The sequence below is a fragment of the Ranitomeya variabilis genome, chromosome 3 (assembly GCF_051348905.1).
Source record: "Ranitomeya variabilis isolate aRanVar5 chromosome 3, aRanVar5.hap1, whole genome shotgun sequence".
Taxonomy (NCBI): domain Eukaryota; kingdom Metazoa; phylum Chordata; class Amphibia; order Anura; family Dendrobatidae; genus Ranitomeya; species Ranitomeya variabilis.
The window spans coordinates 712,194,811-712,218,449 of record NC_135234.1 but is presented as its reverse complement, the minus strand read 5'-3'; the positions used below and the strand labels follow the sequence as shown (position 1 = coordinate 712,218,449).

General features: G+C 40.6%; 1 protein-coding gene and 1 long non-coding RNA gene across 3 annotated transcripts in view; one reads left to right on the top strand and one right to left on the bottom strand.

Moving 5' to 3' along the window:
* Positions 1 to 23,639, top strand: part of MTUS2 (microtubule associated scaffold protein 2) — an 866,587-nt gene that overhangs the window by 21,772 nt on the left and 821,176 nt on the right. The window lies entirely within an intron of this gene.
* LOC143818548 (uncharacterized) lies at positions 19,413 to 20,661 on the bottom strand. The gene is made up of 4 exons (XR_013224600.1): positions 20,413 to 20,661; positions 20,246 to 20,325; positions 19,829 to 19,902; positions 19,413 to 19,527 (listed from the first exon to the last, which is right to left on the bottom strand). It is a non-coding gene; the product is annotated as an uncharacterized LOC143818548 (long non-coding RNA).

The window sequence follows — 23,639 nt, the reverse complement described above, 5'->3', positions numbered from 1 at the left end:
GCAAGACCCAACACTCTGGATGAGCTTAAGGCCGCTATTGAAGCATCCTGGGCCTCCATAACATCTCAGCAGTGTCACAGGCTGATTGCCTCCATGCCACGCCGCATTGAAGCAGTCATTTCTGCCAAAGGATTCCCGACCAAGTATTGAGTGCATAACTGAACATTATTATTTGATGGTTTTTTTGTTTGTTATTAAAAAACACTTTTATTTGATTGGACGGGTGAAATATGCTAATTTATTGAGACAGGTTTTTTGGGTTATCAGGAGTTGTATGCCAAAATCATCAGTATTAAAACAATAAAAGACCTGACAAATTTCAGTTGGTGGATAATGAATCTATAATATATGAAAGTTTAATTGTAATCATTACATTATGGTAAATAATGAAATTTAACACTATATGCTAATTTTTTGAGAAGGACCTGTATGTTCTCATCATCATCATTATAATACATTATGCAGCCTCCAAATTGCTCATTATTGATTATTTGCATAATTTCGAGTAATAGCAACAATTACTTTATCAATTCTGTCTTGTGTTGCTGGTGTTTATATCACTTTATACAGAAACAAGATTTCAGCTCCGTATCTGTTAATTAAAATGATGTCAGTAGAAGTTCCTCCTTGTTTAGAGATGATCTCCGGGTTTCCTCTTACTGGGGATTATTCTCCGTAAGATCTGGGTGACATTATCCTGTTATTCTTGCTTCTCTCGATGATGTTTTTTTACTTGTAGTTGTTCATATCTTTACAGATATTAGACTATGTTCTGCAATAAGTACTCCTGATCGGCCATTGGTCAGAGTTTAGGAGGTTCTTCAGAATGAATAAGCTATATCCAATATGTTCACAAGCTATATCCAATATGTGTAACTCAAAGCTCTTGAACACTAATTGACAATGTATAACAGGGGATTTACCTGGACAAAGCATCTATATGCGAAACGTACGTTGGATGTGGTGGATGCTCAAACTTGTGGCTACTTGAGGTATGAGCTATTGTTCATAATTTGATCTTTTACTTAGTTGGCATACGTGCTGGCATATATATGGCTTATGGAGGCATAGGTACTCTCTCACTAATATAGTTCACTCTAAATATTGGTAATAATTATCTGCACTATCCTTGTACTTTTTATACTCATTATATTTTATTATATTTCTACTATGGATTATTGAATATCTTGAGCACTTGCTTGGTTTATTTATGCTTGTTATCTTTCTCCTTATGATTTATTTACTATATTTATTGACATTGTCGTTGCACTAGCTTCTTCACTTTATATGTAATTTTCTGTATTTTCATGACTATGAAAATTGTACATTCACACTGAAGGCATCAAAACTATGAATTAACACATGTGGAATTATATACTTAACAAAAAAGTGTCAAACAACTGAAAATATGTCTGATATTCTAGGTTCTTCAAAGTAGCCACCTTTTGCTTTGATGACTGCTTTGCACACTCTTGGCATTCTCTTGATGAGCTTCAAGAGGTAGTCCCGGGTCAGAAACCAGCGAATTCCCGCAGCGCACAGTGCCTGCTCTGGGGGGGATTCATAAGTGTGCAGTCACACACAGAGTGACTGCAGACTTATATATTTGGACCGGACAACCCCTTTAATGTTGGTGTCTTGTAATTCGGCAGTTGCTTTGAATACGGACATAAACTCAATCATATACTAGAAATTTGGAGCTAAAATCCGCATTAATGAAATATCCAAGTGACCAAATAGAGCCTTATTTATTATCCTGATTCCATAATTAGGGTAAGGTTTTGGTAATGTATGTGAGAATTTGAACAATGTAGAAAACTTATAGCATTTTATATTGACCTATCAATATAAAATTTAAATTTTAAGAAAATTTAAGAATAGGCAAATCTTTTCTATACAGGTTTGGGTAGATATCTCTCTGGCCAACTGAACTGGATTGATATCAGACCATACCAGTATATCTCTGTAGTTGTTTCCATCATATCCAAAACTTTATGTGGCCGAAGTGACATATTTGTGTGCTCCAGTAACAATATTGCATTGGGTAGGATCAACAGTATGGTATCTACACTAGATAATGTGGGCGATGCATTAATCCCAAATATTTCAGAATTAACATGTTCTATGATGGATAAATAGTGAATATTTGTTTTTATGTGTACTATTTTGCAGCGTGATAAAGTAGGAGAAATTCATGGCTTATGACGCAATAACGATCTAATGAATAATTATTTAAAATTAAGTGATTCCTAGAGCATTGGGTCCATAGTTTTGGTAGTTACATAAATTTAGATTTATGTTGAACCCTCTGATACCCCCATGTTTGAAATCCAATTACCGTATTCATTTATTATGGAACATATGTAAAAATTTGGAGATGTCTCAAAGTGGGCCATCAAGAACAGTTGACAAGTGCCTTATTCTCACTGCAATGTGTGAAAATAAGTTCCCACCTAGACTGAGAACCAATGACAACCAGACTTGTCATTAACAACATGTTAGTAATTGCTTGTTAGCAGGTCAGGAGTTGACAAGTTACCTTATAATAAATTAGCATAAGGGATGTTTTCTTATTAGCACCTATAGATGAGACAGATGTGTTCATTTGGATTAATGTAGAGATCTTCTACCATTTGGACAGAATAATAAGGTATAATGTTCCTAGGGTTGTGAAGTGAGGGATTCTAGACTGCCAGAGGAAACAGTAAGTACAATGCCGGACTAGGGCTCCATGGGCGAGGCAAGTGAAAATGTTTCTGGGGTCTCATTTTCCATTACATAAAGCTTTCTACATGTCTACTTTTGACTTTGCAGTCATTTCACACACAGGGCATTTCATCAATACGATATTTATGAATCCCCCCAAAAACAAATAGACTATACTGGAAAATGATTGTTTGCAAAGATAGCACCACCTGGGATCACATTCTCCTGGAACTTTGGAACCCTGCTACATGTGGGGTCCATGGTTGCATCAGATCAAGCCATGTCTACTCTGGTGGGCCAATCCAACCCTACGTAAGTATTGAGTAGTTGTCGTGGAAGCTATACATTTTGTAAACTTTACAAACAATGCTATTAAGGTCACTGTCAGACGACTATATAAATCGGACCGAGATCGGACGGTCTGGCTGGTGGCTCTCTCGACAGGAGCTTGACAGCTTGATATATTTCCGCTGGAGAGCCGCGGCCAGTACAAGCATTGCGGTCCAATCTCAGTCCAATTTATACGGCCTTCTGACCGCTCATCAAGTTAGCTAAGTTGGTTACTTTTAATGTGCAACTTGAGTTATACAGAAAAACAGTTTTTGTACAAAAGTGTGCACAATAAGCATTTTTCTACACCACATTCATAACGAGTTGCTCTCAATAGCAGCATAGACTGTCTGTGTTGTCTCCAATGTTTCCATCCCCCATTGCTGTAGAATATGATGTGATTGTACAGCACTGGAGACAGAAACTTAGTATAGAGCTTGGACCACAGTCTGTATGTGCTGATACTGAGAGCAAACTAGTAATTAAAGTAATCTAGAAAAATAATTATTGTGCACACACCTGCTCTGCAATAATATATAAATGGAGGTATGTTTTAAAATGTATTTGCCAATTCTCCTAGAATGTTTCGGAGGCTCCTGAAAAAGGGACTGGGACTCCAGGAGGAGCTGATATGTCTCTCAAGTGGCTCTGAAAACTTCCCACAAACACTCGGAAAGCAGGTTTTGAAAGGTTTTGGCAGTGGCTTAATGAACGTTTAGGGTTCTTGACTAGAGATGAGTGAACCCCAAACTGTAAAGCGAACCCATACATCTAGTGTCCAGTGCTGAACTCCGAACATTGACTTCTCCTGGAAGTTAGTTTTACAGTTCAGGAGTCCGGAGAGGGAGAGGGAGAGAATTTTTTCCCATCTCCAAAGGATTTTGGGTATAGTTCTGGCACCCAAACTCAACTTTGGTCTAAAGTTCGGTCTGGTACCAGAACCCAGACTTGCACAGGTCCGCTCATCCCTATTCTTGACCAAAGCACCATGCATGTAGGAGATGCCGCAACAAAGACAAAAATTGGATAATGCACTTCACTCCCAGACAAAACTTCAAAAGTTGGTTTAAGGGGTTGTACTCTACTAGGACAACCCCTTCTTGATCAAAATGTTTGACCCAAAAAATAATAAAGCCTGTACTCACCTCCCATGATGGTGCCATTCCAGTGTCGACTGTCGCTCTCAGCGGGGCTGTTGTGCCCAATCAGCGCTGGAGTCACTGTCTCTGCCTTTGGACAAATTGATCATGAAAAGGAAAGAGAAAGGCTTAACTAACTTTGGATTTTTACATCTTTAATAAGAGACTTTGACAGTTTCTTTGGGGAATTTTTGCACCCATTTATTTTGTGCTGCTGTTTTTCTAGAGATATTTAAAATGAGGTCTTGGGCTATAATAAAACACTGTCCATTGGCAGCAATTGGAGCAGGGTAGACGTTTTTCATATAGATTTTTTCTCATTACGTTTTGTCTTTTCTTGCCCTACTTAGTCTGTCTTGAGGGTTCAGTGCTAGTAATGATCTACATACCCAAACACAAAGGAATAATTCATGAAAAACATAAAATTGTGAACACAGTACTATGCAAGGTTACCTTAAATGACTGTGCGATCCCACTAAGGAATCCATAGCTGGAGGTGTTTCCCTCTTTTCCGTATCTTAGGGAGAGGGCCTATTTCACAGAAAGGCAAAAATATGATAACTCTACACCTTCTTGGACTGTCCCACAGGGGTACAGTGGAATCCTTTGGTGGTCCCCTATGCAGGAGTGGGCCCCCACACTTGTATGTGAGCAGCAACAGGCACAATACACTTTATTGTCAATGTACAGACAAATGTAGCAAGCCATCATTTAGTTAACAAACTACCCCGTTTATTATTTATATACCGTATATAGAAGTCGAGGACATTTGTGAATGAGAGTAATGTAATATTTGTATATAAGTGAGAGGTGGGCCCCAAGAGTCAGTGTTACCAGTGGGCCCTTAGCACCTCAGTCCGACACATTCATTATCTGTTATTTATCATCGTCTCTCCACAAAATCTTTATTATAAAACTACTTGAAATGACAAATCATCTGACATCTAAACTCAGCCACTCCAGTGTATACAGTATATAATTGTGTTATAATCTGCCATATCATTTTATAGAACTGTCATCACTGGTTGCGTAACGACATGTAATGGCTGAAGTCTAATCCACTAGTGTTTTGTGCCTTAGGGTTAGTGACAGGACTTCTCTTTACATAGAATATGGAGAGGTATATCAACAAGCCTAAAAGTAAATCTGTCCTTGGTGCTCATAGCAAACAATCACTGAACTGGTTTCATTTCTAATAGTGCTGTAATATAATGATAGCTGTGCTAACACTGCACATCACCCTGAAAACACCATCCCCACTGTCTAACGTGGTGGCAGCATCATGTTGTGGGAATGGTTTTCTTCAGTAGGGACAGGGAAGCTGGTCAGAGTTTATTGGAAGATGGATAGGGCAATCCTGGAGGAAAACCTGTTATTGGCTGAAAAAGGCTTGAGACTGGGGTCTAGGTTCACCTTCCAGCAGGACAACGACCCTAAACATACTGGGAGATATATAATGGAATAGTTTATACCAAAGCATATTAATGTGTGTGAATGGCCCAGTCACAGTACAGACCTAAATCCCATTGAGAATCTGTGACAAGACTTGAAAATTACTTTTCACAGACGCCTCCATCCAATCTCACTGAGCAACGAGTGTGCAAAGAAGAATACAAATGCACGGCACAATTTACAGTTTTATGTTTTTAAAATATCTGGAAGACTATGTATAATTTCTTTTACACTTAGCAAATACTTGCTCTACTTTGTGTTGACATTTCACATAAAATCCCAATACATTTATGTTTGTGGGTGGATTGTGAAGAAATGTGGAAAAGTTCAAGTGGTATGAATACGTTTTCAGTGCACTGTATATGTGCGTGTATGTATATATATTCCATACAGACTTCTGAGCTCCTCTAACTGTCAGATGTCTGTGACTATGTTTTTATTTAGTTCTTTTGCACATTGTTCATGTAAGTAATAATTAATGCCCTGCATGTACTTCCACTAAGTTTTCATGTTAGGACGTGAGTTGCGGGTGTCTGCGAGCTGCTGAGTATCACACGTTTGATTCTCAGGGGTTATGATGCACAAAAGTGTTTCTATTTTCCAAGGCAGCATACTGTATGTTGTAATAGAAGACGTTGAGTAAGGCTAAGTTCACTTTTCCAATTATCTGATACAAATGGATGCAGAGGAAACGTACTAAGTATTATGGGGTCTGTCTGGTTTTTGTTTGGTGTCAGATTTTTTTTTAGGGCACAAAAAAAAGTTTTTATTGCTGCCCTTTTTCTTCCATTCTAAAAAAAAAGAAAACCAGACAGACCCTATAATAATTAGTGGGGCCCATCTGCTTCTGTTTGCATTAATTAGCTAAAGAAATCCATTTTGGGAACAAATTCTGTTTCTTCCAAAAACAGAACAAATTGACGGAATAGACAAATGACCATGTGAACAGAGCATGTACAAGGTTTGGGTTAAAGGAATTGTGTGGCTTTAGGCTACAGGTCTGCAGTCTTGTGAATCCTCACAGTGCGCGCACTGCACACTGTGAAGAGCAGGCATGTGACCACAAGTACGTAATTTGCATACACGCGGACACATGCTGACAGACAGCTGATAGGCTTTGCCTCGCTCAATGTAAGTACATCGAGTAAGGTCAGATAAGTCTAGTCAGAATGTGGGCGGAATGATGCAAATCGTACATTTGCAGTCCCGTTACTGCTGCTCCTAATAATTCTTAGAGTTCACATGCTGTGAGGACTCACAAGTCTGCAGTCACAAAGAGTATATACCCTACGTGACAGGGCACTGGCACTGTATGTAAGGGGAGTTATGTGTCATGAAGATTGCTTTCTTCCGTGATCTAAAACCAATAAGTTTCTCTCTAGCATGCTATGTGTTGAAGGGGTTAACTAGCCATGATAAGGGACTAGGTTTTTGGTGATTAGGTGAGAGATGGGCAAGACGCATACTCACCATATCTCCACCCCAAGGGTGTGACAGGGGAGTTAAATGTTCAGCGACTGTTTTTTTACTCTGTGTTGTGGGTTTGGAGAGGAAAGTCTCCAGACGTGGCTCCAGGAGGAGCTGAGGACTTTGAGTGTTCCCTGAGGGTGAATCTTGCAGGACTAAGGACTCTATTGCACTTTATCTCTGTTTTGCCATTAGGCCAGAAAGGCCACATTTACTTTGTTCAACCCTGCTACGGTTTATGCTTTGCTCTAATAAACCAGCAGGTTACCACGAGAAGCCTTCCTGTGTTTACCTATGCAAGCAGCTGAGTGAGTAAACCCCTCACACCTATTAGGGATTTCAGAGTTAATAGATGGAAATCTATCAGCCAGAGAGCATTGGAGCTGAAAGCAGTGTGTGCACCATGTAGACAATCCATACATTTCAACTGTGTAATACCTAATTTTGCCTGTGGTGGCGCTGCAGGGGCATTAAATACTTATTGCTAAATTCTCACAGACCTCTCCCTGTGGTCTGATTATTGTATGGGGTCATTTCTGACAAAACAAGACCTGAAGGGGTTGTTCAGTGAAATCGCATTATTGTCTATCCAAAGGATAGGTGATAACTTATTGATTGGTGATGGTACAACTGGTGGGACCTCGGAGAGCGGCAGAACAAGGCACTGTTGTCCCTGGTAGAATGAAGTGGCAGTGCGCTTGGTCTACCGCCGGTTTAATAATTTCCTATGTTCCTGTAAAAATGTGCTTCATCCTTATGGGCATAAAATTGCCCCCTTTTGTTGATTGGTGGGGTTCCAGGTTGTTGTGGAAAGATAATAACTTCTCTTCACCGGAAAACCCCTTTAACTATAGCAGACAAGCCTTTTAGGACTGTGCAGTTTAGGATTTTGTGTTTTCCACCATATATTTAACATTTATCCATAGGTGTGAAATGTATGATTGATGGGATCCCTACTTCTAGAATGGCCACTGATTACTATAAGGACCGTAAGGGTGCGTGTCCACGCTCAGGATGGCCGGCGGTATCGCCGGAGCGGCGAAGCCGCTCGGCGCTAAGCCCCGCCCCCTTTCTGGGACGCGATCATGCCAGATGTGTTAACTCTTCACATCCGGGATCATCGCCCCCATCCCATAGCGCCCTGTGATATTATGCCTTGCGGGGACGCTGCGTCCCCGCAAGGTGTACGGACATGCTGCGATCTGAAAAGATACACAGCATGTCCGGAGTCGCAGGGCCGCCGCATGCGGGTTTCCACGCATAGTGGAGACGGGATTTCAACAAATCCCCTCCACTATGCTGGAACATCTGGACGCTGCGTGTTTGACGCTGCAGCTCTGCGCAGCGTCAAACAAGCAGCGTTTCCTGACCGTGGAAACATACCCTTAGATGATAAATGTAGATGATGAGAAACCCATTTAAAAGGGAATTCCTCTTATATTCCCTTTACCAAAGTCAAAAGTGTGTTAGAATTTTTGATAATACTCTTCATTTAAATCAACATATTCCACAGTTCTTTACAATTGATGGACGCAGTAAGTATACAAAATGACTACTATAGCAAAACAACCATCCACTGGTACTGAAATGAATGGAGGGAGAACATTGACCCAAGTTTTCACAATCTGAAGGAGATAAGGGAGTAAAAAAATAGGAACACATTTCTGTTTTCATCTAGTGGACCAAAAGTTTTAATATAAACAGAAAACCTTAATAATTAGGTGTTGATCAGATGATGCAAGGCAAATCATTCCATAGCATATGTGCAGCACAGGAGAAGTCATGGAAACTAGAGTGAGAAGTTGTGATAAAGGGGATAACAGCTGCAGGGTACTGAGCGGGAGCGTTGGTGGGGGGTCGGCAGGGGTGTGATATGCTGGAGGTCATGTGGGATTCTCACTTAGGGATAGATAACATCTACAGTTAGATTTTGCATATCATAAATTACTTAGCACCTACAGTATTCCCACTAATTATGTACAATGTACCCTGTTATTATGGCAACTTTCCTATTTTATACTGGATTTTGTAGTTGTAGCTTGTGTATAGCTTTACGCAAATATACCCAAGCACATAAGAATGAATATATGAGTAATACATGGTGGGTAATATTTCTCTTATACACAGTGGGTAAGAATTTTAAATAGTGTTTCTGAATATGTCCCGAAGTGGATGTTTGGGCTGTTTTTTTGTTTTCCTGGGTGTGACATCATGGAGACTTTTTAATGCACTGGATATTGGGTTACAGGATAGCTGCCTACAGATGATTCTATAGAAACAGATCTTTTCCTTCTGGGTGAGCAAATTTGTACATTTTTTTCCCAGTAAGTATTGTCTGTAGGGTTCCCTACACCAGCTTTATGTCCTCAATAAGAAGTACATTGGAAGAGCTGCACTGCCATACAGAAACTTCTGGGGGATCGTGCTGCCATATGTAAAGAGTTTTATGGAGCTTATCATGATCCATATGTCTCTATTAGCCTTCTTACGGCTCAGGACAAAACAAAGCCATAATAAGGCTGTGTACACCAATACACATTGCATAAAAGTTGGCCAAACCCACAGATTTTGTCAGGATCAGCTGACCATCTAATATGTATGCAGACTTCCCCACTCTTCCCCAATAGGTGATTTAATGAGAGAGAAGGATCCGGCCTGGTGAATTTCAATGGCCAATTCTTTTCTTTGCTAAGCCACTGCCAGAAGTGGCTTTTTCATTAAGAACACAGGAACTCTAGGCCAAATAGGGGAAGTATGAGGGAATCCTTCAGCTGACCAACATCAAATGTGTATGGCCAGCTTAACGCTGACCCTGATATGTCCATGTATGTAACATGAAATGTAATGTAAGTGAATTGGGTAATTTCTCATCTGCCTATAATACATCAAATCTTTTACTCTACGTCTCAGGTGGTATTACATTTGCCATAACAGTAGAGAAGAGTTATATCTAAGTGTCCCATTATAATGCTCTTTGATTTTGCTCTAGAATTGGCTTTCCTCGACTAGTTCTACTCTTCCATTTTTCTCTTGTCTAATCCCAATTATCATGGCCATAAAGCCGTGAACAGCACAAACTCAGCCCTTCGGAAATATTTTACATTACATCAAACATAATGTGTGGGAGAGATGTTTTAAAGATTTACATTTAATTAAACAACAGTCCTGTATCTTCCATACTATGGATCATCAAAGCTCCAGCACAAGCGCGTTTGAAGTTTGCGATTTGTTCTCTGAAACACTAGATCGGCAGAACACATGTACATTATTGTTTTATGGGCAGGAATAATATGACACCTGTAGTTCGATGGGAAAATACATAGCCTGTCAGGCATTTTTTTTTACATTTAGCTTTAATATTTGACTAAGAGCAGAAGAACATCCATACAAAGAGTATATGACAATGTGTGTTCAGCATGTATGCTCATGTAAAGAAGACCTGTCTCTTCTTCTGACTTGTCCGTCTTGGTAAGTACTTCCCTTCTACTCTTCCTGTAATAATAATTTAGGCGTAGAGATGAACGAATGTCCTGAAATTTATTTAGGCCGATTCAATCATTTTGACGAGCAAATTCGATTTGGTCAAAATAAAATAAGTCCGAAATGAAAGTCCAGCAGTTGCCGTTCATTATTTTCTGGGGTCCTTCCAGAACTCAAAACGTAGAAAACACAGGGAAGGGGTTTAAAAAAATAAAATAAAACACACATTACAGTAAACTCTTCTGTCCTAGGCTCTTATCGAACTCCTCATTCCGTCTTCTCTGCACCTTGATCCATTGTGTGGTCTTCATTTCTTCCATCAATGAGGGCAATGATTAGTCTGATGAGATCGTGTTTGTGGGGAGGTGATACCCGTCTCTGATGTCAAGGACGTGCGTCACTTCCCCCCCACATGTTCTGTCCTGGACAAACTGATTTCCCATGGGGCAGGAGCGGCAAGAGTGGTGTAAGGAGGCAGGTAGGGCCTAGAACAGATGAGTAAAATGGTTCCGAGTTGGCCGAAATTTTGCTGGATTTGTGCAAATAAAATTCCAAAAATGTCAATTTTCGAAAGAATCTGAAATATTGGGGAAAGTCATAACATATTTGCTAATTTAAAATCAATTGAATCATCTCTATTTAGTAGCATATATTCTTAGACCTAAGCCGTTCCTCTGGGGCTGCTGTTTGGGATAGGGTATTAAAATGATTATACAAAAAAGTAATAAAATGTTAAAAAAATATATAACAATCTATAACTTGTTTTTTTTTACTTTTTGTCTAATTACATCAAAATGCAGGAAAAAAACTAGAGGGTCAGAGGGCAAACTATAACTATATCAGTTTTCCCCCCAGAATGCAATACATGTGCTTGAGGTATAAAGGGTTCAGTACTAGATTGGTGGAATGGACTTGGGTAATGCTAGAGGTTGCCCTGGTTGCTGGCAACCCATGCTACACCACTGCCTCTACCACCCAACCATTCAGCGGAACAAAGGTGATGCCGGTCTCTGGAAATGGCACCGCTCCGTACATTTTGTAGTGGCCATGAATGTTACTGGAAGCCCGCTCTCATTCCCTTTGAGCCTGCAGAACCAGTAATATACCCTGGAATACACCATGGATATTTTGGAGATCTATGAGCTTTCAGCTGAAGAAGATACATTGCCTCAAACATTCCTACACATATGAGATATCAGCACCAGGATTAAACAAGATCACTTCTATTAAAAGACAACGATAATGCATAAGAAACATATTAAAAATAAGTATAGAGCATAAAGTTTCAAAAATTTTCATTGTACAATATAAAATATTTACAAAAAAAAATTAAAAAGCCCCTTTAAGAAATTGATAAAAAATGGAAAACTCCAAAAAAGTAGATTTACTTATGGTGAAGACCATTATGAAAGTATTACCGGTATTTTAAAGTTTCTAAGTTATCCAATATATATTGTATAGGGGATAACATCGTGATTGCTGGGGGTCCGACTGCTGGGACGCACACCAATCCTGACAATCCGTTTGAATGGAGCGGTGTTCGATCATGCACAATATTGCTCCATTTATTCTTGTGATGGTGCCGAAGACCAGCTGACTCCAGTAATTGACTATCTGGTTGTCCCACTAAGGGCCCAGGTTCTCAGTATTAGGTGGGGATCCAGAAGTCAGTCTCCCATCGAACAGGAAGTTATCCCCTATGCCAGGAATAGAGGGATCATTTCCAAACTTGAGGATACCCTTTAAAGGACTCTGCACCCTCTCTCCTTCAGAATGGAGGTCACCACCCTTTTTTATCAGATACCACTATGGAGACCAAGCTAAGGTAATGGACGTCTTTGAGATTACGCAGAACACCCTTTGGTTAATTGGCCAGTGTTTTATAATGTTTTATAGAGGTAACAAGCATCATTAAGGAATTCTTTAACATTGCTTTCCATTAGAGATTTCACAGATTTGTCAGAACCATTCATTTCTACGTTCACCGAACATAACACATTGCAGATTGATGTGAGACCGTCCATACCTTTCCATGCCATCAGCTCATACATTATTCAAATGCATGCTCTAACTCATGATAAATACCATCTACCTAATTATCAGCTCTAATAAATTCAGTAATATAATAAATTAAATTAATTTAACTATATGAATTAAATGATACATGCTATGGCTAGTCTGAGGAAAGGTGATTCACTCAGTAAAGGTTTTACTCACATTATTCGTTAAACGGTCTTGCTAGCTCTCCTGGCATTCCCCCTGAATAACAATTATGGAGCATCTATTTTTTTTACTGCATTGAGTTTTTCCTCCTGGAAAAGTTTGAATAAATTGGTATTGGAGGTTATTATTTCCCTTAGGGCGCACTCGGCCATCCCTGCAAATCGGTCCAAGATTGGACTGTAAAGCACGGACTGGCCATGAGTCACCTGACCCGAGTGTGATAGCTTTAAATGAAGCTGTCACACTCAGTCCGTGCACTGGGGTCCGATCTCGAGCTGATTTGCACGGACGTCTGAATGTGCTCGTATTTATAGGTTAATCAGTGATGACAGTATCATACTGTAAAGTGCACACCCAATTGACAAGGAGACTGGTAACACCCATCTGGGAATTTATTTATACCTTTACAGGAGGAATAATAGAGGGATGGCATAATAACTAGAATGCAGTCTATCAATTCACCAGAAACTGGAGAGCGGATATAATGGATTCTGGCAGGAAAAAATCTACTTTCCCTAGGAAATTAAGTAGAAACATCAATGTTAAGTCACATATGCAGATATTTGGCCTTTGTACAGATATTTTACCCTTGGACAAAGCATTTCAGGGCGAAACTTGCGTAGTGTGAGGTGGGTTCTTGGATGTATATTCTTAAGATAATACTCTCCTGCATATACACTTATGATCATGTTATATTATATGTATCTGCAGGGGGTGGAGACTGACAGCATAAATAAAGAACCTCATCCACAACTACCACAAAAGACTTCAAGCTGTCATTGATGTTAGAGGGGGCAATACATGGTATTAAGAAATGGGGTATGTGAACTTCTGATCAGGGTCCTTTGGATGTTTTGGGTTGTCATTATGATTTAAAAAGAGAAAACACAGTCGTTTGACAATAAATGGCTTCACCCAACCACTAACCATGAGTGGAGACAAAGTTTTGGTGTTATCATTCATATTCTCTGAAAAAAGGCAAAGAAAGCAAAAATTCTGCCAAGGTATGTATACTTTTGAGCACAACTGTATTTATCTCATAGTCTCCTCTCATTATGTATAGCACTGTCCCTTATTACATGGTGCCCTCTTTTGTTATGTACAGCACTGTTCCTTACATATCAGATTTTCATGTTATTTATATCGCCCTGTATTTATTTCTTGTTAGATATAAACTGGCATCACGGCTGATGGACCATGGTAAAGCTTCTTTTCTGATGGACTGGTCTTCTGGTCAAGTGCTGCCCCATGAGCAGTCATTTTCTATCTAACAAGAGAAGACTACGTAATTAAGAGAGGGCGATGTGATTAATTCTATAGAACACATAAGTTGGCGTTTCACATATCTGTATAAAGGACTCCAATAAAGAAAAAAAGCGTATTCTCGTTATTATCTCGTTAAGAGGTTGTCCTCTACTTTATCAATGAATCATGTCCTTAATGTTTGATCAGTGAGGATTCCACACTCGGCACCCCCGCCGATCAGCTGTTCTCTGATAGTGGCCGTGGATGGGTGCTGCACATCCGCCTCCTATTCAAATCAATACTGACAGGCCATCAATGGTAAAGTAGTGGACATCGTCTTTAACATTCACTAGACAAATCGTGTAGACTTGAGAACAAATATTCGGCAGGCCAAGTAAATGTAGCACATGTAAAAAAATTGGCATGTACAAACTCTGTTTGTACAGTACAGTGTATACAGGGCATATGCTGCACACACTATGCACGTGTATATTCAGGAGAGTAGTATCATAAAGACAAATATAACATTGATTTCCATTAGGATGAAGCTCACTAAAACTTATCAATATCTAGTGTTCAGTGAGTGCAGAGACACTGAGTGCTGAACATTGATTGGCCTTGTTCTTCAACTTCATACATTATATGATTACTATCTCCCTTGGGTCTGGTTCACATAGTACAGATTTGGTACAGTTCAGATTCTTTTCCTGTTTATTTCTGTTTATACTGTGTAGATGAAACATTTGTGGGTGAGCCAGACAAGGAGAATTAACAATATGTAATTACTTTAATGCTGATCTTGATACACGGGCAAATTGTGCATGATCCGTGTTCTTGAACATCGAAGTCCTTTGGACGTCAAACCACGAGACACCTGAATTGTGCTCATAAATTTTTTTTGGCTGACTTTGCACTTAAAGTGTAGTCATCACCTACATGCAGTTGTTTATTTAAGAAAATACACTAATGGCTTGTCTTCTCAAAGTCTGGACACTAGCGGACACTAGGTCTAGCGAGAGTTGGTTCAGTAGTTCCAAGCTGTGCATGCATGCCACCACCCTCTACGGCTGTCTCTTGGTATCGGGACGCGAGATCTTGTGCTTTTCACCTTAGTTTACTGCTCTAATAATGTTACTGATCATTTACTCTTGTGTCAATGATGCAGACACTACTGGTATAGTCAAAAGCGCTAGATCTCGAGTTCTGATGGCATAAGGCTGCCTTGGTAGGCTGTATGATCCTCCTCAACATACCAGGTTCCCACAACCTGGAAATTTGGACGCAAGATTTGCTGGAGAGTCGTTCCTTTTAGAAGATGGGTAAGGACTATTAGTTCATTACTTTGATTATTACCCATATTTAGACACATAATTAGTGTGTGGCAGCCATACTTATCAGTACCTAGTAACATTGTCAATATACTAAGGATACAGCAGGCCCCTATGATAAATGGCAAATGCAGCATAGGTGTAAAATACTGACGAACAACCACTCCCCTGCCACTGATAATAGGGGGTGTGGATTGCTCAATATTATGAATGCACACAGATACGGCGTGTATAAGGTGCCCGTGCTCCCATGAATGGTAGACGAGTGAGTACTTTTTCATCAGTATTTTGCACATGTGCCCCCTATCATGGGTGACCTGTTGCATCCTCAGTATATTATCATTATAACCACGTTTTGGTAAGTATGGCTGTTTTTTTGTGAATTTTTTAATTTGATTTCCTTTTCAGTGATTTTTTTTTACATTTAAAAGACTACACTCAGAAGATGGGGAGGTTAAGGAGATAGCAGAGAACATTGGGGGCTAAATGGGTCAAACAAGGGGTATACTTGAATTTATACAGCTTGAAAACAATCACACCTCAGAGTAGACAACTTTTAGATTGCCTGGGTTATGGGGACATTTATGGGAACCAGTGCTTGATTAAAAACTGTGGAGGACCTTGGGCAGTTGAAATCTTGGGGCCCCACCAGCAAATTATTTCCTAATACTCTGTTAAATTTACTAACAATAATTTTAATACGCCAATAAAGTTTTATTAAACAGAAGAAAAATTAAATCAAACTTCAATACAGTTCAGAAATGGTATTTAACATGTACCTCGGGTATAGTCCTTTATATACTCCTCTGTGTTCCTAAAGCTTCTACTCATGAATGATCTACTGTGATCTATTCTAGAGTTGGTGTGAACTCCTGGCCACTTACCTCTCCTCCCCTCCCACTGCTTTTTCTGGCCAATCACAGTTGCCATGCCCTATCACATAGATTCCCTTCTCACTCAGGAATTTTGGAATATACCCAACAACAGCCGAAAGATAATTTCACTGCCGCTTGCTGAAATGTTCACATCGAAGCTTTGCTGCTCCTGCTGGCCTCCAGTGTCACCCGAGTCGGCACACCAATTGAAAATCTTCTTCTATATCAAATATTATTTTTCATACATTGCATGGGACCTCCAAAAGATGCATGGTCAAAAGACCAGTACGTACTATTCCTGTTTGGTAATCTTCCACTTGTAGTAGACCCAGGCAAGGAGATTCAAGTATTAACCGTAATGTGACTAAGGTACAGACGCAACGTAGTCTAAACTGGGATCAACTTTTTACTTTTTTTTACTGCAAGTTCTATATCTGATATCTGAATGCTTGATTGTTGACAGCTGTCTTTCCCGACTCCTAGATACACATGAACGGTTGGCTCAGCCAGGTGTCTGGGTATTCTCTATGGGAAGAGGGGAGTATGTTGCTGTCAGACATCACTGGCAACTGGTTATCTCCAGGAAGGACAAATGGTTTGGGTGTTTGAATTCAACATGTCGATTCTTGCCTCCTCTCACATCTGTCATGGCAGAGTTGGGAGGCCCCTATGCACATTAGATGGTGCATCTAATATTGATGAACCCAACCATCTTTGATCAACGTGTCTGGGTGGTGGGAACTTAACCTCTGGTCCCACCAATGTCTGAAACAAAGTGGGTGTGACTTTTTTGAATTAATATTCCATTTATTAATATTCCATAATGTACAAACTGAACATCGGTCTCTCAACCACAACTTACAGCCTCATATAAACCAATGAAACTGCCAAGTTCAGGTCAGAAGACTCCACCATACTCTGACCATGACACCACGCGCAACTTCAATATGTACCAGCATAACTCTACATCTTACCACTGCCCCCTCTGTACAATGCTTCATTCCCCAATCTGCAGTTTTTCAGATTCAAAATCATTTTTTGCTTGTGGTGGAATATGATTTCTTGTTGCCTGATTTAGACTGCCAGGCTTCATGGAGCTTTCTGTGTGGGAGCAAGTCTGTGCTGCCTGGAATCGTGACACAAAACCTAATGTTAGGAATGTCACATTTACATGGCCATAAACCTTCATTTTATTTTCGGGCCTTATATAAATTTACTAGAGATAAGTATCTCTGTGAAGAACGATATCAATAGTGTGATTTGTAGCTTCTTGGCAATGGCAGCATTCATTGTGTCGGGATTACTTATTTATTACTGTGAAACATATTGCAAAATGTGATAAAATACATGTTTATCACAGCTTGATTCCTGGAGGAATCTCCATCGCTCCGCTTTCTAATGTATGAAAGGAAGACAGTTCTAAGCATTACGCCATTTGTAGAGAAATTAGTATTCATAGCACCTAATGCATTAGTGAAAAGGGACCCAGGGCCGTGTAAGAGACAGCGTCGCCCTGGCTAGAATGGAAAGGTGGGGCACAAATGCTTTTGTTTTAATTTTTGTGTCCAAATATATGAGATTTAGGTTACCTTTACATATTGCAATTTTTGGTAAATTTACTTGCCTTCTTTTTTTTCCTAAGTCAGATGTTAGCTATCAGCCATTAGGGAATATTACATTGCAACGCAAACATTGTGGTGGTTTTGTGTCTTTTTGAGGCATTTGTACTTTTTTATTGTTTTTGACATTACTTTTCCTCATGCTCTAGGTGTACAGATTGATTTTGTCATTTTCCAAAGACTTTTGTATAGCATATCATATATAATGCCTGAAACAAAGTTAGAAAAATATGTAGAATTGAGAGTCCTCAGTGGCTGATACCTTATAATGGCTAACTGAAAAGATGGTAACAAATTGCAAGCTTTCGAGACTACTCAGGTCTCTTCATCAGGCATAGACTAATACAAAATCTGAAGAATCACATTTATACACAACACAGCACAGAAATAATGTGTCTATATGCAGCTCATAGACAAAACTGTCAATGTTTCTGGGGGGGAAAAAACACCAGATCCTTTTTTTCTAATCCTAGAAACTCTTCTAAATTGTACTCAAGTGGTTGGTACTAAAGGCCCCAATACTTATTACACCAAAAGGCTATCCTTATGTTAGTAAATTGATGAAGTTAAACAGCATGAAAATAAGCAAGTTTGCAATTGACTTGCTTTTTCTATCTGCTGTTTCTCTCTTGCTGTGTTTTTTTTTTTTTACAGAGGAGGATATTGCAGTAGTCGAGGCGTGAGGTAATGGGGAAATGCAAAAACATTTTAGTAGATTCAGAGTTGAGGAAAAGGATTTTGGAAATGTTTTGGAGTTGGAGGAGTTGAGTACTTGAATGTGAGGTTCAAAAGAGAGGTCAGAGTCAAGGATTACTATGAGACACTGGACTTTCTGACCAGAACTGCCATTCAAGGAGAAGCGTGCACCCCCCAGAAACAAGAAAGGCAAGAGGCTGAGGAGCGTTCACTTATAAAGACACGTGTTGAGACTACTTCTTTATTGTCTTCCGAACTCACTGTGTATGGGCGAGCCTCCCAACTCTCCCGCTCAGATAATGCCACAAATTTAAATATATTAACTGCTGCCAAAAGAGTCTGGCAGTGACTTTCCATAGAGAACTCATTGGCTGAGTTTAATGTTAATGGGTATTAGGGAATCAGGAAAAAGAACTGCCGGACATATAATGGTTCAGCCAACAAAAATCTAACCTGTATTGGCACTTTAAAGGGTAACTTTTTAGAATAGGCTGTCGTGTGTACCTGAGGAATAACACAATTTCTCAACATTATATTGCCAGTATGCAAAATTTTGCCATGAATACTATTCATTTCTTACATTGCAATTTACTCTGAACTGGTAGGCCGAGACTAGCTGCTATGTTGTCTCCCATACACAGCCCAAAACACAGGGATGGATTCCTGTTCATTCCTTAGCACACATAATCTGCAGCATCATGGAGGACTATATACAGCATTTCTGTACATTATATAGATTATATGTAGGGATAATGGTGTGCACTCAGGTCAGGGACAGGGAAGTGCTGGTAAAACAGACCGTGTGGTCTAGTCAATCATAAGGAGAAAATTACTGCACACTCAATACTGGTATGATGCAAAAGGGTATATGCCAAGTTTATTCAGAAGAACAAAAAAAAGTTGCCACATCGATATTTGTAGATAGAACCCAACGTTTCGACCCTCCCGGGTCTTATTCATGGGGTTGCTAGGAAAGCAAAGAGACAGTATAAATAACTGTTTGTCATGTAGCAACATTATAGACATTTTTAACTGAACCACAAGAAAAATTAAAAATTAAAAACAACAGTAACAATAACCAAAGAATTAACAAACACCAGAGAAGGAAGACAAAATTATTTACAACAAAAAACAAAAGAACAAAAGTAAAAAAGGCAACCAGGGGTGATGAAGGACTTGCGATCGGGAGCAGCGAAAGCAAATATTTAGCAATAAGGTAGGACAGGTAAATCAAGTAAGTAATGACAGGTAAAATGCACATTGTTTACCTCTGATCCTTTGATACACATACATAAGAGTGGCAGTAGTATAGGGTGAGCAAACGATCCCTTTAAAACATAACCTGTCATTATGATAAGATATCGATATTACATAGTGTAAAGATAGACAGACAGTATATGTACAGGAATCTTATTTGTATTTCGGGGTGTAGGGGTCCCAGACACGTGTAGTCATAGAGGATATGCTGTGTACATAGTCATGGTAATGGAGTCCCCATACTGCTGAAGAAATAGTGGTGTGCTGGGATATCAGGTATAAGTCCCATGAGATGTGCCCTTAGTAGTCTTGGATATATATGGCCGTACACCAAGGAAATAATGAAGCAGATTGTTGATAAGTGTGGCAGCTTAAAAATCCCCTCAGGTGTTAATTATGGTGTAAATGGTTAGGGTGCCACCGGATACCTTATTGTCGGGCCAGTAAAGACCTCTGTGTCCCGGGTGGAAGGAGCCTGGTTGAAGGGGGCCGTAACTTTAGGAATGGCCTGTAAGTCAGGTAGGTATCAACAAGTAAGTGAGCGGTAATGCAAGGTGACCGGAAAAGGAAGATAAGGGGCAAGCAGCTCGAGTACCTGTAATGTCCTGTGTCCTGTTCAGGAGTCAGCGGCGCTTCCCGCGCCCTGCTGTGCTGTCCTGGATGGGAGGTGAGGGTGGGCTGGAATGCCGCCCTGAAAAACCGCCGCACCTGAAGTGCATACTCCCGGACCGGAAGTGATTATATAGATTAATCCATCTCTGGGTTGAGGAAAAAGACTTGTCAGAAAGCTCAGCATGATTTTTGTATGTCTCCCTCTGCTTGATTTCTTACTCTGCTCCTCACTCCGCCTCCCCCCTCCTCTCTCCGTAGAGTATAATAAGAGGTGTAACCTGACACCTCACTGTTCTGGCTGTCATTGTTACATAGTAGCATAGGTTGAAAAAAGACATAGGTCCATCAAGTTCAACCTTTCTCCACCAAACATTTTGTCACTAATTTAACTATAACCCATAATGTTATGTGTATCGGAGAAATCGTCCAGCCCCCTTTTTTTAAGTCTGGCCTAGAGCAATACAAATTTGAACTGTTTATTTCAGAGTGAATTGTGAGTTCAGGAGGTGGGGAAGGGTAAGAGTGGCTCATAAGTGGAGAAAGCATAATTCTCAGATAAGATGTGACAAAGTGTCTTATGTTTGTATGTACTACTTATTTATGTAAATTTTGTTAAAAATACAGTTCTCATTTAAGTTTGATCATGGCCTTAAATATAGCATCTGAAAATAGAGACACAATGGGCAGACCACTTCAAATAGAGGCAGGTGCTGCGCTTTCTGACTGTTCTAGTCTTTATACATAAAGTGATTCATCTTTTTTGCATTTGCTAAATTTCTTGATCTATACTAATTGGCAGTCATTTCTTTTGTTTATTAATTTTGAATTTTGTTAACTGATAAAAATTAACGTTTAACCCTTTTTTAAAGTCTTAATTTGCAGCATTTATCTACACTTGCCTAAAACTTTTGCACAGTACTGTACTTCATCTTACCGGCTGCTGATTATCTTAGTGGTTCTGCACCTCTTACTTGCTAGAGAGGAGCATGAGGATGGAGGCAGTGTATAGAAGGACTGAGGAGCAATGTTCTACTGCTCGGTGCTCTGTATAGAGGGCTGAGGAGCAATGTTCTACTGCTCGATGCTCTGTATAGAGGGCTGAGGAGCAATGTTCTACTGCTGAAGGCTGTGTATAGAGGGCTGAGGAGCAATGTTCTACTGCTCGATGCTCTGTATAGAGGGCTGAGGAGCAATGTTCTACTGCTGGAGGCTGTGTATGGAGGGCTGAGGAGCAATGTTCTACTGCTCGATGCTCTGTATAGAGGGCTGAGGAGCAATGTTCTACTGCTGAAGGCTGTGTATAGAGGGCTGAGGAGCAATGTTCTACTGCTCGATGCTCTTTATAGAGGGCTGAGGAGCAATGTTCTACTGCTGGAGGCTGTGTATGGAGGGCTGAGGAGCAATGTTCTACTGCTCGATGCTCTGTATAGAGGGCTGAGGAGCAATGTTCTACTGCTCGATGCTCTGTATAGAGGGCTGAGGAGCAATGTTCTACTGCTGAAGGCTGTGTATAGAGGGCTGAGGAGCAATGTTCTACTGCTCGATGCTCTGTATAGAGGCCTGAGGAGCAATGTTCTACTGCTGGAGGCTGTGTATGGAGGGCTGAGGAGCAATGTTCTACTGCTCGATGCTCTGTATAGAGGGCTGAGGAGCAATGTTCTACTGCTCGATGCTCTGTATAGAGGGCTGAGGAGCAATGTTCTACTGCTGGAGGCTGTGTATGGAGGGCTGAGGAGCAATGTTCTACTGCTCGATGCTCTGTATAGAGGGCTGAGGAGCAATGTTCTACTGCTCGATGCTCTGTATAGAGGGCTGAGGAGCGATGTTCTACTGCTCGATGCTCTGTATAGAGGGCTGAGGAGCAATGTTCTACTGCTGGAGGCTGTGTATGGAGGGCTGAGGAGCAATGTTTTACTGCTCGATGCTCTGTATAGAGGGCTGAGGAGCAATGTTCTACTGCTCGATGCTCTGTATAGAGGGCTGAGGAGCAATGTTCTACTGCTGAAGGCTGTGTATAGAGGGCTGAGGAGCAATTCACTGCTGATCGGGGCTGTGTTTATAGGGGCTGAGGAGTGATGGTCTACAGATGTTCCTCTATGAGGAGCAATATATTGTTGGAGGGAGCTGTATGTAGAGGGGCTGAGGAGAAATATACTGCAAGAGGGGGCTTTATGTTATATAGCGGGCTGAGATGAGGGCTGTTCTGGCAGAGGGAGCTTAATGTATAGGCTTTGAGGAGGAGGCTGTATATAAAAGGGCTGCAATGAGTGATGTAATGCAGGAGGGGCCTGCATATAAAGGACTGAGATGAGTGATGCACTACACAAGGGGCTGTATATAGAGGGCTGAGAGGAGGGATGTATTGCAGTATGGGATTGTATATAGAAGGGGAGAGGAGTAAGTCACATGTGGCCACATCACAATTTGTAAGACACACTTAAGCAGCAACATGCCTGTACATCCTATCCGTCGCAATGCAGAGCTTGTGGGCTGGGAGATGCCATTGTCTGTGGCCGGCTGTGACACCAGGTGAGGTTGATCACTCATTCATTAGTACTCAGGTTGGTGAGCACCGCTGTCAGTGTGCCACTGGTTTGTGTGTATCCTGTTGTGCCACACTGGTGGCAGTGCTTAACTGGTTATGTAGATATTTAATGTAGCAAAGTGACAGTGCTCTGGGTCATTTGAGATGGTGGTTTGGCAATTGATTTATTATATCAATCTGTGGGAAAATAATTAAAGGATTTTTATTAAAAAATTAAGTTACTCACTATTGATAGAATAGAAGAGAACTTGTTGCTTGCTGTTCGGTGGAGATCTGACCACTGGGACCCCCTGAGCTCCCACAAGCATGGCTCTGGTTCCCCAAGAATGGCGCTCTTGCAGTGGCTCCTGAATGGCGGGAAGGTGCGCATGAGAGGCCTCCACTCGAATCACTGTATGTGGGGCTGCTGGAAATAGCCAAGCACTGTACTCGGCAGTCCCATGCACAAAACGTTGAGCAGATTCTGTACATGTGTATCTCCACTGTATTGAGGATGAGATTCCAGAGCCCCTCAGTGGTTGGCTCCCCAGCGATCACCATGTTATCCACTGTCCTATACATAAGGAATAACTTTTTGGGGAATAACCCTTTAATCATTATACTTCAGGGTGTGTGTTTCTTCAGGGTGTGTGATGGCTGCAGGGAGGTACGTGGTGTATGTTATA